We start from the raw sequence: 15,037 nt of genomic DNA, 5'->3' as shown, positions 1-15,037 counted from the left end.
CAAGGTTCCAGAGATGTTTGGGCACTCTGGATGGACAGAGTAGCTTGCAGAGGTATCATTCCCCAAGTATCCACCTGGGTTGGTCACTGCACTTCCAAACCAAGAGAACAGCATCCAGCCTAGGGATCCATAGGAGCTGGGGAACTGAGAGCACCTCAGAACTTGTTTGGGCTTCCTCCCTAGGTGGGGAAGAGAGAATGCCTCTCCCTTTCCCAGACTGGCTGTGCCAGAGAAACCTGGGAGTAGGCTTCTCCCTACCCCCAGCCCAACTAATGGGAACCAGATGGCAGGATGTTTAGTCAGAGCCTGGGGAACTTCAAGAACAGGGGAAATGGGTAGGGGGCCAGGATTCCAGAATCCATCTCAGTCAGGGGGAGGGATAGAGCCAAGGGCATCTCCGGGGACCTGGATTCTAACCCAACCTCTGGGATTCCTAGATCAGGAGACTTGAGTGAGTCTCCCACCCTTTCTCTATAAAATGGTGGTGGTGGAGGGGTGTTTCCTCTCTCTGGCCTTCCAGAATAAAGGCAGACTACATGCTTCAGGCCTCTCAGGCCTGAGGAGATTCTTCTCCCAGCCTTAGCGATGGCCTCCCAGACAGAAAACTGAGTCCCTGCTATTCTCTGTCAGATGTTGGCCTCATCCCTGGCCCGGTGTCTGATTTGTGTGGTGTTGTCCCAATGTTCAAGGCATAAACTAAAACCCTGCAGGGCAGGATTAGGGGAAGGAGTAGGGGAAAGGGCTGTGACTTGACTTTGTGTGGTTCAGAGTGGAGACTCCTCCTCCAGGACAGTGATTTCCAGGTTCTCAAGCAGAGAAATGTTGAATCCAGTGAAAATCTACTTGCCAGAGACTCCTTCAAACCTCAACTCCTGTCCTTGACCCTCTCCTAGGGCCTTACACACTGCCCTATGGCCCAAGACAGAGACTCAAACTTGTAGATAGAGCTGAGGCTGTAGCCCATTTTTGCCCTCCCTCAAAACTACTTTTCTTTCTCCCCTACCCCATCCAAGCCTTGTCCACAATTAACTCATTTTTTTTACATCACTTCCAAATATAAGTCAACACTGGACAGAACTGTAGGAAAAGCTTCCTCAATGCTGGCCCCAAACTGCGGAGCCCTGTGGCAAGCTGTGCTGCTTGCCAGCCCAAGCCGCCTGCCCCCTCATCCCCCAGAACTAGGTTTAGAGCTGGGGCTGTGAGGATGCCCAGTGGCTAATGTCTGGGCCAAGTGTTGGAGCAGAGATTGCTGACACTCCTTGAAAGCTGTTTAAGGGGCCCATGTAGACAACTCTTTGCCTTTTGCTGTAGTCTCCACTCCTTTGCCTCTACCCATGAGCACCTTCATTTATCCTTTCTACCTGGCATTATCCTAACCCACAGGGGCCCCTAAGATTTACCTGGTGTTTGAGAAGTACAGGGGCATATGTGGCCTGGAACTCTTGATCAAAAAGTCTGTGAGTCTTGAGAGATGGATACACCCTACTGTACACATTCTGACGAGGAATACAGGATACATGTTATTCCCATTTCACAGAGGATAAAGTAGAAGCCTAGAAGAAAGGGAAATGGCAGAAGCATTGAAACCAGCCCTATCCACAGGAAGGACAGTATCCAGGCATCCCAAAGTCTCTGCTGTCTGTGGGATAGGAGGCTTCCATACTATGTAAGGCAGAAATCCAGGGGATGAACAGGTTTTGTGGACACCAGAGTCTTCACTACCCCAGACAGTCCTGGCACCTCCCCTATCTCCTGGGGACCCAGAAGGCTCCCTCCCCTCTCCTTTTCCTGCCATGAAGATGGGACCTGGCAGCCTGTCGTGGGTATACTGCCCTGTAATGGGCTTCATAGGCCCACAGTGCATGGAAACAGATGCCCTATTCACGGAGGTACTGAGCCTGGGCCAATGGAGAATCAATATGGGCCTTACAGAAAAAAAAAAAAAAAAAAAACACGCTCTTGGATCCAGGAAAGATTACCTGTCTTTCTCTTCAGGTGGAAGCAATGGACACTAATGTGAGATGGGCACCAAAGACCCATTGGTTTTGTAGAAAAGTGATCTTGAGAAGGGAAGGAAAGACAGAATGAACAGAAGTGGCTTTCAGAAACAAAGTCAGAGCTAGTAGCTCAGGCAGGATTGTCTCCAGTTGTCCTACCATCACTGTGGTCCACGTGTTCCATCCAGTTGTGGCCACCATTCCACCTCTCCCAGATCTTCATGCTCTCTGCTGACCAATAGGACCTGCCCATGGGGACTATAAAAGGTATTATGCTTCCATCCTGACTCTTTGGGTTAGGTGCTGCTGTGCAGGGGCCTTGGACAGGCAGAGGCTGAATGAGAGAACCTGTTTTGGCCCCACTAGCCCCAGCAGCTTTGCCCATCCTGCAGCCACCAGCCAGGTGGTCCAGGTCCTTCAACAGTGAGTAGCTGTCACTAGCAGGAAGAAAAGCACCTTGCTCTACCACTGGAGTGATCTTGGGTTAGAGTAGATGGGCAGAAAGGCAGTTACTGGAAGCTGCCCACCTGAGGCATCCAGAATGGGTCAGGGTTTGCTGGTAGGGAGTTAATCTAGCTAACTCAAAGCCTTCTGGGACAGGAGAATCTTGGAAGGCTGAAAATGTGGGAGTTGGTTGGCAGGCAGATCTCAAAGGTTCCAAGACAAGAACTATAGGTGTGGCATGCTTAGTGTTATGATTGGTGGCCCTGTTCTATGCCTATGAAGGCAGGAGGAACAAGTTGTATGGATCTAGGCCCTTATCCTGTTCCCTGAACATAGAATAATGATAGTCCTCTGAGCCACTGGAAATCCCCAAAAGTGAAATGTGCCAGGTGACAGTAACATCATCTCCTCAAAAACATTAGACTCCTACTTGGCACTGGGTGGGAGCAGAAGGGGATGCCGAGGGAATGCCCTCATCCTCTGTCCTTGGGAGGTATTGGAGAATAGGGACTCGAGGAGAGCTTTGGCCCAAGATCTGAGTAGGCTGACCTCATCAACCAAGGACAAGCAAAACTTGCTTCAAGACCTGGGAAGCAGCCTGCATCTTATTCCAATGGTCTTGGAAAGCCTCTAGAAGAATCACTGCTTCTGCTCTAAGAGGCAGGCTACACAGCCAATGGAATAGGACAGTGCCTTACTTGCTCCCTGGCTCTCCTCTGGAGAAGGAAGAATGGCAGTGGAAGGTCTGAAGAGAAAGGGGTTATGACCACTCTGCCATCAATATCCTACAGTGGATGAGGACTAGACTTACAAGCCACTCTGGCCTACATTGGCACATTTTGCAGAGCTGGGCAACCCAAACAGGCCTGAAGATGAGCAGACTGGTGACAGAACTGGACTTGGTCTACTCTAAGGAGCAAGTTCACCAAGCCCCTATCTGGTAGTCACCTTCCAGGACAGCCTCAGCCCTGAGGAAGAAGTCACCTCCAATAGTCCCTGAGCAAACACAGTGAGCAATGGAATGGACACACAGCAGACTCAACCCTGGGTAATAGCTTGTCCTAGTGATCAGGACAGAAGAGCTGTGGAGAAGCAGAAACCTTTATAGGCTATAAGGGTTCCAGGAGCCCAAGAAGGGGTTGTAGTCATAGTGGAGTAATGAGAAAAAAGGCAGGAGGTCAGAAAACTAGGAATCTGAAGCCCAAGGGGACCCTCCAACAGTAAGGACTAGTCAGGGCTCATAAACCCCATATGGTGTCTTCTGGGTGTGGTAAGACTACTTGTGAGTGTCCAAGCTGACCATGGCTTTGTCAAGTAAAGCATAAATGGTAAGAGAGGAACCCTCCAAAGATATGGCCCCTACTAGACTCAGTCACTGGAAAAGCCTTTGTCCCTCAGGTTGGGCTCTTGTTGTTTGTGACTAAGCCAAGGCTGCCTTTCCCCTCTTATAGGGACCTTCTGCCAATCTGGGCCAGAAGCTTGGCACCAATAGAAGGGCCAGAGCAGAGGCTGAGACACTGGCAGGAGCACCTTAGATGCTACAGGCTATGTACAGAAGAGGCCAGGAAGCAGACAAGGGCCTGGGCCTGAGATAACAGACCTGGGCACCACAGAGCAGGCCATGCCTCCCTGCCAGCCTTGTGAACACTGACCCAGATGGTTATTGCCTCTTCTGGACAATCAGAAGAACTAGCTACTTTAAAGAAATAAGAGGACAGGGAATGGAGTGTGGGAAATAGTTGTCCTATGTGTTTAGAGAGAATGAAAGTGCCAAGATTTCAATTTGTATGTTCCCAGGACTGTCCAACCTGGAGTGGCTAGATCTGAGCAAGAACAAGGTAGACACCCGAGGCCTACATGCACATGCCTCTAAGGTACAATGCAGCCTCTTTGCCTACATGTTGGGGTCCTGGGCCTGGGTCTGGGGACTTCAGGTTTCAGATGACCCAAAGGGTCCATTGTTCATTGCTTTGCATTGGCCTACAACATCCAGCTGCTAGAGGTCAGGTCTAGAGAAGACACTGCAAGAAAGTCTCCAGCATGGATGGATCCCATGATTTAAGATACATGGGCCTACTGGGACAGTCCCCTTTGCAGAAGATATCCTCAACATGCCTAGATTCAACAAGAGATAGGAAGCCACAATGGAGCCAAATTGAGGTATTCCTTGACTAGGATGGGCATAGAGTCATGCCCAAGAAAGCTTGTTCCCTAACTAGTAGCAGATAGACCTCCATACTGCCTCTTCCACCCTCCTTCTAGAACTAGAGGCAGCTGAAGCAGCTTAACCTAGATGGAAACCATTGTCCACATTGCCAACCTTGCCTCCTCCCTGCATGAGTTCAAATGCATGACAACTTCCTGCAGAGCCTAGAACACAGCAGCTTCTAGAGTGCAGACAAGGGGTTTGTACCAGGGCAGCTGGAGGAGCAGCAAAGAGGCACAGCAGCAAGGGAACAGCAGAGTCTGCTCATTCAGCCCCTCTGCCCTCAAAAAGCTCAGCCAGCTGCAAGGGAAAGAGTTGAATGACAGGGACAGCTACCCACAGTTTTTGTTAATTTAGTTCAAACTAGAGTCATCTGGGGGAAAAGGAGCCTTGATTGAACTGTCTCCATCAGATTAGCATGTGGGACATTTTCTTGATTAAGGTTGATGTGGCCTGGCCCACTGCAGGTGGCACCACCCCCAGGCAGGTGGCCCTGAGTTGTTTAATAAAGCAGACCGAGCAAACCATGAAGAGCAAACCAGTAATGAGCATTCCTTCGAAACTTTCTTTGGTTCCCACCTTGCCTTCCCCTCATGATGGACTGTAAACTGTAAGCTAAAATAAACCCTTTCCTCTTCAAGTTACTTTTGGTCATGATGTTATCACAATAGAAAGCAAACTAAAATAGTCAGCTTTCTTGCCCTTCTTATACAGTTTAGGACCCCGAGCCCATAGGATGGTGCCACTTACATTCAGAGCAGGTCCCTAGTTAATCTTCTCTGGAATTACACACACACACACACACACACACACACACACACACACACACGGGCATACCTCACTAATGTCCTAGGTACTTATTAATCAAATGAAGCTGGGAATCAAAATTATCACCTTGAGTACATCCCATGTCTTCTTGGGCTACATCATCTCCTGAAATGTCTACCACCATTTGGGAGTGCTTTCTGGAGATGTGAGTTGTGAAACTCAGGGGAGCCATGGCCTAGCCAGCCAATGCTCCCAGGATCCTTGGCATAGATGAAGTAGTGGGCCTTCCTCATGACTCCTGGTTCTAGGAGCTAGGCACCAACTTCCTCAAAAAGATGATAAAGTGTGCTGAACTGCTGCTATACCTTAGTGTGCTGGGACCCAACAGCAACTAGATTCAGGAAGACCACCTGACATCTCAGGCATAGATCAAACTCTCATGAGTGTCCACCGTGGGGGAACATTGCTCTGACAGGTAGATGGAAGCTAGAAAAGAAGGAAAGGCTCCAGAAACACAGAGAGTTGGGCAGGAAAGTATAAAGGGCAGCATAGAATCAGGAAACTCCAGAGAATCTATAACAGAGGCATGTTTGAGATTTATCTTCAGGGCCCTATCACCACCAGCTCCTTGCCAACTTCTAAGGCTTACCCCCACAACTCACTCCTCAACCTCAAGATCCTCCTACTTCAGCTATATCCATGCCTGCCCTTCTGGCACTCAAGAACCCCATGTGGAGCTGGCCCAGAGCTGGTTTTAGCTGAGCAACAGCTACAGGAAGGGACATGAAAGGGAGGGGCAGTGCAGAGACCAGTAGTGTCCTAGAGCTGCCATCACAAAGTCCCACAACCAGGTGTTCCAACACAACAGAAACCTAGAATTTAGGCATGAGAGAGCAGGCTCCCTCAGAAGACCCTAAAAAAGTCTTTCCTCTGATTTCGACAGCTGGTTAGGGTGTTGGTACATACAGACCTTTCACCATGGCAATGACCAGAGGCCATGGAGTTAAGGATCCAATTCTAGAAAGAGTGGGACAGGCTAAAGGATGTTGGGAGAGGGCTGTCAAGAGGCTAATGATGATCTGCAGATCGCCAACACAGGACAGGCTGTGGTGGGGACAGAAGGCAAGGGTCCACAGACAGTCCCACCCATTCCCAGGACCAGAATTCCCGCCCTGTGTCTTCTTGTTCCAGGAAAAAGTTACCAAGACGTTTGGGTTTAATTATTCTTTTTTCCTCTTCCCCTCTTGCCAAGGGGGCAAAAGAAAGCAGACAGCAGCCTGGGAGGGGCCACCCAGCTGCTTTCCACTCCCCCTCCTGCTGCCTGCCGATGATGTGGGGCCTGAGCTGGGGGCTGGCTGCTAGTCAAACACAGGCTCAGTCCCTGCTTCTCCTTAACTGCAGCACTGTGGTGTTTTCTCTGCTGATGGAAGGCATGGAGACTGCAGCCTGCAGGGATAAGAGACAAAGGAGCTCTCTCAATGTATTGCTCCACTTACAGGACCAGAGAATGAAAGATCACTGTAACAAGTCACTTTTCCTGCTTTCACCCATTCTGTCCATTACCACCCTCTGTTCTTTTAGACCTGCAAGGACAAGATCTTGTTTGCCAGCAGAGTCAAAGCCTCAAGGATCCACCATGGAGTAACAGGGGCTCATAGTGGCCCAAAGTAAAGTGGCAGCCAGATTGCCTAATTTCCACCATCAACCTAGCTTCCCTATATGTCTCTGCCCCAGTAGATGTTTCTCTCTTTCCCCTTGCCACTCCTTTCACAGACATGCATTCCTGAATTCCATTTGTGGCACACATGTGGCCCAGGACTCCAATTCATTACAACACACACAGACACACCTGGACAATAATATTATTGATCTGTGACACCCCATCCACAGCCTTCTTCTGTATCTAGGCCTACCACAATGTGGTTCTTCAGACCCAGCAAAAATAGGAAAAACACCCAAGCTAAGCTCCACTTGACCTTTGCACCACTTGGACAATTTTAGATGCCTCCACTTCTTCACATGATCGATGAAGACCCTTAAATTTAAATTCAGCAAATGACCTGGTGAAGTTCAAGGGGCTGAGGGAACACTGGTTTATACTTTAATGTAATAAATGTATCTCATTTAAGCTTCTGGAAGCCCCCACCTCCACCTTAGATTCAAGCTGCATGCACTGAGAACGCTGTTTCTCCTTGCCATGGAGTCCCTGGCCGTATCCTACATGCTGCTTCATTAGCATAGGGCCCAGAGACCTAGTTCCCATACTTCTTCTGAGAGCCTCCTCATCAGAGCCTTGAACCCTTGCAGCTCACCCTGATTGTTCCAGAAACCATCTATAGTTGAGCCCTCTTCTCTATTAGATGTTCCTGTCCTGGTCTAGGACATACAGTAGCATTTGGTTGCTGGTGCAGGTTGATAGGGAAGCTCAAAACACCTTTTGTCCTAAAGTAACCATGAGCTGATGACTGCTGCATATTAGTAGCTTTGAGGCCCTTTATTCATTCCTTATACCATAACCCTTATCTTTGTCCATGTAAACCCATCCTCAAGTCAGACTGCCTAATATATCCAGGGTCCTACCCACAGTTTGAAGATAGGAGACTAAAATGCAGGCAGGTAAAATAATTTTCCCAATGGTGTGCACTTCACTTCCTGTGGAATCAAGTTATAACCCATGTGGTCAGATGCCAGAGAAGGGAGTAGTCACATTCACCCAGCAGTTACTGGGGACTAAGCCTTGGTGTGTGCAAAGCCAGACCTACCTCAGAGGTCCAGCTCTGGGAATCTAGCAGTGACTATTTCCTGACTACCTGATCTAGATCAGCCTGCAGTGCCAGAATGGTGATGGCTCAGCCCTACTGGGTTCTGAAGACAGGACTGGCCAGTTGTACTGGGTTGAAGATATGCTCTGAGGAGCCCCATGAGGCCACTAGAGCCGTTGTCTTTGAAGGGGCTCTAGCTGTCCTGAGCATGGCAAGTATGACTCTAGAAGGCCTTGCCTTTCTTCCCTTTTCCCTCTGCCTTGCTGAAAAACCCTTAGGTTACATTCTTACAGCTAGCCTCCAAGGTCTATTTCCTTATTTGGCCACTTCCTCCTCCTGAAGCTGACTACCAAGGTTCAGCTTGAAGTCCAGTGATCAACCTCCCACCCCTTTGGCTCATCTAATTAACATGCCCAATTAAAATTAAACATCTCATCCTAACACAGGGTTTCTCCCCTTTATTTTTATAAACCGTCATTTGCCTTATGGGCCACATGTGTCTCCTCTATGTCTAGGGACAGCACTTTGATGTCCCCTTTCCAAGACAAATACTCTTCCGCCCTCCCTTGTTCCCTTTCCCTTGTCCTTCTTCCTCTATCTCCTGTCTTTGTCCCTTATCCACATCCTCTGTCCCTCTGGGGAAAATATATGTCCTTTGTGCTGAGAACTTGGTCTTGGGGGTCCTAGGCCTGTACTTTGCCTGTGCTGAGAGCCACAAGGAAAGATCTGAGGTCCCTGCTTCCAGAGCTTACAAGACCAAAGTATCAGTTGACAAGGCAGGTAGAATGCAGCAGGAGAAGGACCATTGTAAATGGAGGAAGGGGACAAAAAGACGGACTACAGAGCCCTATTACTGCCACCAGTTCCAGCTGGGCTCTAAGCCTGCAAATTCATTCTTGCTTTGGTTTCATTCTGCAGCAATTTCCTACACCCTGCCCCATTCTTAGCAGAAAAAGGAAAAGCAGACTGGGGGTAGGGGTGACTAGGAAGCTGGTGGAATGTTTGCTTTGGACTCATCCTCACATTCCTTCTCCTCTGGGGTCTGGGCCCATAGATATGGCACTTCCTGTTTGGGCTGGGTCAGAGGTCAGAAGCCCTGGAGGCACTGGACTTGCTTTCCCAGCTTTCCCAACTCCTCCTCCCAAGTTTAGCCATCCCAGGCCCTGCCCATCCTGCTCTGGCCTCCTAGTCTATCCAGCCCTACCCCCTTCACAGTCTGAATTCAGACCCAGAAGGCACAGGATGTATGGGCTAGGTAGCTCCAACACCCCATCCTCCCTATTCTTAGCCCTGCTAAGCTAATGAGTCAAGGAGGCCCACTGTGTGTCAGAGCAACAGGTCAGTACCAGACCCTGGTTTAGAGGACAGGGTGGAAATCCCCTGCACAGATGGAGGAGAGCAAGGAACAGGAACTCCTCAAGAATGGATCCTGAGTTATTTCCAGTTTGTCTATGAGGCTATGTGGTGGCAGAGCATGGGGCAAGGAACAAAACTGCTGTGGCGTTCCCAACACAGATGCAGGGAAATTAAATTTAGAAATTCTATGAGATGATACTTTGACTCACCTCATGATCAATGTTGAAATTAGACTACGATCAACCTAGCCTCTACTATCCCTAAGAGCAATCTAGAATTGGGATGATACCAAGATGAGACAAAGAGAACATGGTTTTATGTCCCCATATTATCACTAATAAGGATGCCCAGCAAACAAGGCATAGTTGAGGCAAGGATGATCTAGTTCTCCAAGAGAGCCAGGGTCTTGGAGCTATAGGGTCTCAGCAGCTAGAGGCCAAGGCCTTCAGTCCAGTGGTGATGTGAGAGGAGCTGGCCAGTAACAGATGTGATCTGGTAGTACAAGGGACATCCCCCAAAAGAACCGCAGGCAGGGCTAAGCTTGAAGTATCCTCTATTTCCTGAGGTCATGCTTACGTGGCCTACTTCTTCCTTAGAGAGTCACTTGGCAGGCACCAGCAGTATAGGCAGTCCAACTGGGAACCTCAGGGTACTGAGCCTCTGAGAGAATACAACAGTAGCAACCCAGTTGGTAGTGATGGCAGGGATGAGGTGCCTGGGGTCATATGGCAAAAAAGGAAATACTCATCAATCTCCAAATTAAGATGGGGCATTGAGGTAACAGAAAAGGACTGAGGTTAATGGCAGTGGGGACCAGAAGGATACTCCAAGGCTGTCAGGTTCAAGTAGACATGAGAATGAGAAGCAAAGCATTTGTTGAGGCTGGCCTGTGTATCCTCCAGGGGACTCAACAGGACCTTGCATCTCTACTCCTTTTTTCCTGCCCCCTATGCAATCAGCTTCCAAGTCCTGCAATCCACTAGCCTCTGTGCCTGGTTTTCCCACATTCCATCACACCAAACCTCCCTCTTGCTTTAGATTCCAGGTCTGGGTAAGCTTTGCTCAATATGCTATGCTTGTTGGTACCAAGGCTACCCCTAGATCCTATTCCCATAGCAGCTGCTACCACTTGGGAAATGCTGGGTTCTGCAGTCCTCAGGCTATGTCCTTTGCTAGGAATCTAGCTAGAGGGCCTGAAAGACAGGGCCTGGCCTGCTCTTCCCCAAACCTGCTAGAGACTTCAGTAGAGTTACTAGAGCCTTCAGGTTCCACAGGCCAGAGCCAGGCAGCACTCTTAAGGTGTAGCCTTACTCAAAGCACAGGGCCCCAAAGTCCCCCATGACCCCCTTCTGGCTCCTCAGCTTTGACAACAACCATCTACACAGGCCACAATATGGTCCTGATCCACTTTCTCTCTTCTGGCCATGCCCCAGACTGTACCTCTAAAGATAGCTAGACACAAGCAGGCTGAGCCTTCAAGGAACCCCCTTCAGTCCCTGAAATTACAACCCTGGTGGCCCAGAGAAGAGAGATGCTATATGATTATGTCCTCAGGGGAAGGTCAAAAAAAGCTCCTGGTGTAGAGTGCCAGCTTTTACCAGCCATGCCTTGGCCATCAGCACTTGGGAAGCTTCCAGACAGAGGAGGCTTGGCTCATTACCACTACCTCAGCTATCTCTTGGGCATATTGGCAGAAGTGGTATCCCTAATTGCTCCACCTCATATACCCACCCAGTATCCATTTCATACCACCTTGAGGCTCCAGGTCATCACTCAGTGGCCACTTTAGTGGTAGGAGAGGCTGCCCTCTACAGTCTATGGGTCTCATAGCCTGACTCTGTTCAGCCATGGAAGGTGTAGGCATCAGCCATGAACACAGCCAGGGGGCCAAGAGTGGGTATCTAGCAAGGCTGTGAACTTGGGAGCATTCTGGGCAAGATGCTTGCTAAAGAAGTGACTCTGATGTGCATGTGACATGTCTTAGAGGCTGAGTCCCCTTGCTCAGGGCTGGCTTTGTGGGAGCTCACAGGAGCACTGCAGAGAGTGCTGAAAGACAGACTGGGATACTGCCTTCTCTGTAAGTCTTTCTTGTCCCCTCAGGCTGGTGTGCTCTTTTCCCATCATCTCTTTGATTCTCCATGCATGGTCTTGTTCACAGTCTAGTAGTATGCCGATTCCATATGGACAGGGCTACTACCTGCTTCAACTCAAACACTGCAGATTCCCTTGAAGGTGCAAGGTGTCCCCTGGGTCTCTGCAGCTTAGCTTATTCAGAAGCCAGGCATTGGACTGATCATTAACACTGGCTTGCAGAACAAACAGGAGGAGTGTTGTGGAGAGCCTAGGTTCAAGCTGCAGTCACCCACTAGGCTGGCTGGATAAACTAGGGAAACAGGACAGGGAAGGACTCAAAACAGAGCCTAGCAGAAGGACCCTGAAGCCAACCCAGCTGCATGAGGTCTGGTGGGTAGAAGCCCCTGGGGCAGTTTTCTCAGCAGCTGCTACCTCTGCAAGGGACACCTGCCAAGCTTCCAGGCCATGCTCACCCCTACCCCAGAGACTCTTACCAAAAGGTTTTTATGCTCACAGAGAACCAACATGTTCACAGCTCCCCTATGGGTGCCCTTTCTCTCTCTCTCTCTCTCTCTCTCTCTCTCTGCACCTCCCCTTCAGATTTGAAGCTAAGGCTGCAAACAGCTTCAAAACAGCTGTAGGGGGACAGACTGCAGCTGATGCTAGGCCCTTTCCACACAGGCCAGGTTGAGATTATGCTGCTTAGGAAAAGGGTCCTCTCCTTTTCTTAGCCCCTTTCCTCTGTGGCCCTTCCACAAGACATAGGGCATATAATATGTCCTGTGTACTGCCCTTCTACCAGTTCTTGTCCAGGGTGTTCCCTGGGTAGGCCAGAAGAGTAACTGTCTTACAGTAGATGGAGGGCTGGCTTCTCAGAACAAGAAGTCAGCAGTGTTTCCTAGCCAGGTCTCCAGGGAGGGCAGGTGCCCATGGCAGGTATTCACAGCAGTACAGCTTCTCCCAGCAAGCAGTGATAGTTGCTCAAGGCTGTGTTTCCCATATATCTAAAAGGTTAGGCTCCTCCTTACATTCTTGGCTCTGGTCAGCAAGAGAAAGGGCTTCTCAGGCTGCAATGTAGGTGGGGTGGGGGGTGCAGGATAGCTCTTCAAGATAGCCTAACCTTCTCCAGGCCTCTGGGGAATCATACAAGATAGACTTGTAGGGGACCTGTTCCTTTCTGGGGTAAGCAGAAGTCACACACTGTGACTGCCCTGTGGAAACTGAAGGCTCTAGTAACTCTACTGTGCCCTGGTTCCTGGGGAGCTAAGACAGCTGTGTAATTGCCTCCTCCTTAGGAGTTCTGGAGGCTTCAGGAAATGCCTGTTCTTCCTTCCTGTCTTCCTCCCCTCCCACTGCTCTCCTCCTGACTTCCCTGCCTCCTTCCAGGCATGGGAGGCCAGAGGACAAGAGATTGCTGCTGCTGCTGCTGCTGCTGCTGCTGCTGCTGCTGCTGCTGCTGCTGGCCAGCAAGGACTTTCTGTTCCCAGCCTTGCTACAGCTGGGGTCCAGGTTGTTTCCTAGCCTCCTTAGAGAAAGTTGAGGCATGAGGAAGGGGAACTAGAAGAAGGAGAGGGGCAGGCTCAAAGACTGAGGTGCTGTCTGGATGGTCTGGGAGTGGCCCCCAAATTAGAGGGCCAGGTTGAGTGACTCAATGGGCCCTGGGCTGGGCATGCAGTTATAGTTTATTGCAGAGTGTTAACCACAGACACAAGGACCTTCCAGGCACACACACACAAAAAAAAGCATATTTAATGGAAGTGCTGACCTGACCTAACTTTAAGGAAGAACCTAGAAGTATATAGTATACTCTTCTCCTGGTTACCTCCTTACTACCCCAAGCTCCAACCAGAAAGGAAGACAGGCTGGCTTACTGCTCAGACTCCCACCTACCCCAGGGCATATTTTTTTCAGCTGTTCCCTACACAAGCCAAAGGTTCTCTTCTGCCTGCTCTAGTCTGCTTATTGTTCCTGGATCCCCCAGAAAGTCTTCCTGGGCCTCTGTCTGATGCAGGGTGTAGTAGCCCTGTTGAGGCCAGTAACAAGAATACATACCTGCCTCCTGGTAGAACTCAGCTATGCCCTAGGAGTTCCTCTAGTGCAGTGGTTCTCAACCTGTAGGTAGTGACTCCTTTGGGAATTGAAGGACCCTTTCACAGGGGTTGCCTAAGACCATCAGAAAACATAGATATTTATATTATGATTCATAACAGTAGCAAAATTACAGTTATGACATAGCAATGAAAAGAATGGAGAATGCTATTAAAGGGTCGAAGTATTAGGAAGATTGAAAACCACTGGTCTAGAGGGCCATGGCTGCTCTATCTTGTGATAACTATCTCCATCATACTTCTCCTGTCCAGGGCTCTTGGAGGCCTAAATAAAAACCCCTAGAACAGTTTGTGTAGGCTTAGGCCAGGTGGCACTATATTTAATAAAGGCTTTGGAGGCAGGTGCCTGGGTATGTATTCTGTGAGTTTTCATTCTTAAAATAAAAACCTTGGCTAGGTATGGTGGTTTGTGCTTCTAATTCCAGCGCTCAGGAGGTGGAGGTAAAAGGATCAGGAGTTCAAGGTCATTTTGGACTATACAACAAATATGAGTTTAGCATGGGGTACAAGAAACCTTATCTCAAAAATCAAAGCAAAAAAAAAGATTTATTGAAATATACTTGTTGAGTACAGTAAATGCTCACTCTTTTGTAATCTCAGCACTCAGGAGACAGATGAAAACTCTCACCACAAGTTCAAGGTTATTTAGTGGGACTTTATCTCAAAATTAGAAAAAAAAAAAAAAGAAGAGATGAAAGATACATAAAATACAGAGCATACAGTTTAAATGAACTACTCAGCAGTTTTCATTCAGTATGTTCAGAGCAGTTTCATTGTTTTAAACTGAAGACTCAGAACTGGTAAGATTCTGTTTCTATTTCATTATGGAAATTTCACATGAATAGGCCAGATATAATGTGACCTTTTGCCATTGGCTGTAGTCACCAAGCAGAATATTCCATATGTGCCTTGGACCCACTATAATCCCAGGACTCAGGAGGCAGAGACATGAGAATCTGGAGTTCAAGAGCAACTTAACTTACAGAGTGAGTTGAAGGCTGGCTGGGGCTACATGAGATCCTATACATACATACATACATACATACATACATACACACACACACACATAAATGAGCAGACAAAACCAACAGCCCAAGAAGCCTGAGTGCTCCCCAGTCTCCTGGTCTGGACCATGGAATCCAAAGGCACACACCCTTCTCCCATTTTTCTCCTCTCTGTAGCCAGAAGAGAAAGTTCTTGAAGGAAAGACCTATACTGATTCTGGCTCCAGGAAAAAGTCTACTGGAGATTCTGTCCCCAGCTGAGAAGTTGCAGTGAGGCCCTCTATCCAGTGGGCCTCTCCCTCTCCCTCTCCCTCTCCCT

At 49.0% G+C, this 15,037-nt stretch overlaps 1 protein-coding gene across 1 annotated transcript in view; it reads right to left on the bottom strand.

Moving 5' to 3' along the window:
* Nucleotides 1–15,037, bottom strand: part of Haus7 (HAUS augmin like complex subunit 7) — a 44,399-nt gene that overhangs the window by 28,249 nt on the left and 1,113 nt on the right. The window contains exons 3-5 of the mRNA XM_028785281.1: nucleotides 13,659–13,769; nucleotides 6,618–6,861; nucleotides 1,401–1,553 (exon numbers count right to left, since the gene is read on the bottom strand). The gene's annotated coding sequence lies outside the window, so the exon portion shown is untranslated. The remainder of the gene's footprint in view (nucleotides 1–1,400; nucleotides 1,554–6,617; nucleotides 6,862–13,658; nucleotides 13,770–15,037) is intronic.

The sequence above is a fragment of the Grammomys surdaster genome, unplaced genomic scaffold, assembly GCF_004785775.1.
Source record: "Grammomys surdaster isolate TR1022 unplaced genomic scaffold, NIH_TR_1.0 125179, whole genome shotgun sequence".
NCBI lineage: Eukaryota > Metazoa > Chordata > Mammalia > Rodentia > Muridae > Grammomys > Grammomys surdaster.
This window is presented reverse-complemented; position numbering and strand designations above follow the sequence as displayed.